Consider the following 3,937-nt stretch of genomic DNA (forward strand, 5'->3'; position numbering starts at 1 on the left):
CCCCGTTTGATTTCTCAGAGGACTGCGGGATTATCCGGGCCCTATTGTCATTAAGACAAAAAAAAAAAAAAAAAACGTTTACGCTCTGTGGGGTGTGAGATCGCAAACGTGTGAGTAGAATGTTCGAAACCGAACATTCTGATGCTGATGTCACAATCACTTCTGGTAACGGAGTTCTAGAACACTGACTGAAAAATTTAGAAAAAATTTAAAAAAAGGAATTCCAAAAAAAAAAACATTTCCGGAAGAACCTGCTCTTCAAAGGGTTAACACTCACAGCGGTCACTGAAGCCTAGCTGGGCCTGATTAATAGCATGGATGCATACTTCCTGTTCTGAGGTATGGTTTGGGCTTTTAATGTGTCATCGCAAAGGCCTGCTCTGCAGGAGAGAGAAGGTCAGAATGCCCGTTCAAAATGCAAAGAGATGAAGCTGCCTCCTCCTGCTTTTTAATCACTGTCCAGTTTATTGGAAGCTCAGTGCATTTTTAATGTCATATTTACCCATTTGTATGATCGTTGGGCCAAGAAGAATCAATAGTGCGCTTTATTAAAGAGGTATAACACAGCTATTAATGCTTTATTATGTCTGTATGCATTCTGAAAAAGTGCTTCCTCTTTCATGATCATTTCATGATCATTTCTATTCAGAGGGCCCTCGATAAACCAGAACGCACATGAACGCACCCACACCCCCTAAACCCCCCCCACCCCCCCACCCCCACCCCATGCGACGATCCCGGGGCTGCCTCTCTGCACCCTACTCCATCTCATATTCAACAGCACTCTTTAAAAAGCTGGCACGTGCACACCCCATTCAATAACGCTCTCCCTCAGCATGCAACAGCTTCATTTCACATGCAGCAGCGTTCCTAAGGAAGATAGCGGCAGAGACTGCAAACCCATCGTTTCATATCTACACCACATTTCATCACCAAAAAAAAAAGTATAATAATAACACAAAAAAGCCCCTAACCCTTCCCTCTGTCTAATCTGCAGAGCACACGCATCTCTGTGAAGCCACGCGTTTGACTGAAGCCTTTGTCCTTCGCGAGCGCTGGCGGTGGTTACGCAACTGTGTAAAATGGCTCCTTCTGTGAGTGCGCTTGGCTAAAAGCGTCTGATGAGCGCCTAAATTGGACGCTGTAGGAAATTAATTAAAAGAAGAAGTGGTAACAGACACTCTCGGTGCAAACCGTAAAGGGAATTCAATCAGGCACAGGCTGCTGAGAGTCACTTAGAATGACAGAGGGGTCCCCTAATGGCACTATTACACCAGCATAAGCAAACGAGACACAGAGCCGCATCACTCTCTCGCTGATATAACTCAGGAGGGTAAGATCACCTGCTACACAAATCTAAGGTAATATAATGCATGGGGGGGGGGGGGGGGGGATCATACAAATTTTTTGCTCTTGTGCATGTGGGGGGGGGGGGGGGAGAGGAAAAAACCACAGAAGGAAAGATAATTGTCAAGCACTAAAGAGGACGAAGGGGAGATTTCTGCGAAAGAGAAGCACGGCAGCCGACCGAAGACTCGCCCGACTAAGACAGAATCTCTACTGACGGAAGGATCTTTAGCGCACCTGCAACGAACCTCTGCCCCCCCGGATGGGTTTGGCTTTAACCTGGTTTCACCGCCGGCGTTAGGCTCAGACATCGCTAATGAAATCGCTCGGTTTGTTTTTATTTCATCGGACATTTCATTAATTGTGCCAGATGCAGTATGACGTTTATGCTTCGGCCCCCTGTGATTACAAAAAGCAAGATATTTAACTCATTAGAAGAATTCATTTTGGGTTTCGGGAATCACTGGTATTTTAATCTATTTCCACACACTGGATCAGAGCCTGTGCAATTGATCCCGCTGTAGATAACACACTTCAAGGTCTGCACTGTGTTATAGACCCTGCTGTAGATAACACACTTCAGGGTCCTACACTGTGTTATAGACCCTGCTGTAGATAACACACTTCAGGGTCGTACACTGTGTTGTAGACCCTGCTGTAGATAACACACTTCAGGGTCCTACACTGTGTTATAGACCCTGCTGTAGATAACACACTTCAGGGTCCTACACTGTGTTATAGACCCTGCTGTAGATAACACACTTCAGGGTCCTACACTGTGTTATAGTCCCTGCTGTAGATAACACACTTCAGGGTCCTACACTGTGTTATAGACCCTGCTGTAGATAACACACTTCAGGGTCCTACACTGTGTTATAGACCCTGCTGTAGATAACACACCTCAGGGTAGTACACTGTGTTATAGACCCTGCTGTAGATAACACATCCAGCCTGTGCTGGATTACACAGTGAGAAACAGCTGAAGGACACAGTGGAAAGATTTCAGTGTCAGCCCCGGTCACTATTAATCAAGGCCCACCCCCCCCCCCCCCACCCCCCCAGCCCCCCCCCCCCCCCCCCCCCCCACCCACCCCCCCCCCCCCCCCCCCGTCCTTTTATTCCTCTTAAAAAGATCATTTCCTCTCAGGATGGCTTAAACGTCCTTCAACCTCAGGGGTATTTAAAGAGACATTCCTCAGTCTGTGTTACATGTGGGAACAATCCAGTGCACTTATCAGACTCTACCTAATGGCTCGCTCACTCACTCACTCACTCACTCACTCACTCACTCACTCACTCACTCACTCACTCACTCACTCACTCACTCACTCACTCACTCACTCATTCAGCTACTTATGCACTCTTTAATTCATCCATTCACCTATTCACCAGTTCATCCAGTTAACAATGCAGCGATTCCTCCATTATTCATCCATTAATTTGTTTATTCACTTAATAATTGTTTCATCCATTCAGTTGCTAGCTCAATGTTTAATTAATTCACATATTTACCGAGTTGTTAATTTAGTCAGTTATTCACTGAGCCCTTCAAACAAGCAGGAAGAGAGAGGGAGAGAGGAGGGTGGAATGAAAGAGTGGGAGAAAGGGGGAAGAGTGTGAGAGAGAACAGAGGAACAGGGAGAGACCGAGGAGGAGGAAAAGGGAAGAAGTGAAAAGATAGAAGGAGGGAAGGAAGGATTGAGAGGATGGAAGGAGGAGAGAGGGGGAGGATAATGGATGGAGGACAGAAGAGAGAGGAAGAACAAAGGATGGAAGACAGATGAGGGAAAGAGAAAGGCTGAAGGGGCTGAGCGGAGGAAGTGGGGGAGGAGAGGTGTAGTGCTGTGCGTGTCCTGGATGACACGGGAGGCTGTAAATCAGCCCTAAAGAGCGTTCCCACAGTCCCTGGAGCCCAGTACTGCAGCACAGAGCCACAACTCAGCACGGACTGAGCTCACCTCTCTCTCTCTCTCTCTCTCTCTCTCTCTCTATTTCACTCCCTCGCTCTCTCTCTCTCACACACACACACACACACACATAAACACAGCCAGCTACAGACACAGAATGAGCTCACCTCTCTCTCTCTCTCCCTCTCTGACACACACACACAAACACAGCCAGCTACAGACACAGAATGAGCTCACCTCTCTCTCTCTCTCACACACACGCACACACACACACAAACACAGCCAGCCTGCTTGATGGCAGCGTTTACTTTCACTCGATGTGGCAGGTGTGCGCGCGTGAGCCGCACAGGGTCCCGCATTAGCGACGGAGTCCGGGCTCGGCGCTGCGTCAGACGTCCACACCTCCGCTCCCACAGGGCCCGGCGATCGACCTCCGCTCCCCAGGGCCGGGCGATCCAGCCGCTTTTCTGGCCAGAGTTCAGCGGCCGAGCGCATCGATTACGCCCCCGTTCAGGCCAAAGAGCCACCCGCGCGCCCTTGTTTTCAACACCTAAGCTGGCCTCGGAGTGTTGGGGAGCGTTGGGCAAACGCCTAAACTGGCCTCGGAGTGTTGGGGAGCGTTGGGCAAAGGCCTAACCTGGCTCGGAGTGTTGGGGAGCGTTGGGCAAAGGCCTAAGCTGGCC

Source organism: Anguilla anguilla, chromosome 2 (genome assembly GCF_013347855.1).
Source record: "Anguilla anguilla isolate fAngAng1 chromosome 2, fAngAng1.pri, whole genome shotgun sequence".
NCBI lineage: Eukaryota > Metazoa > Chordata > Actinopteri > Anguilliformes > Anguillidae > Anguilla > Anguilla anguilla.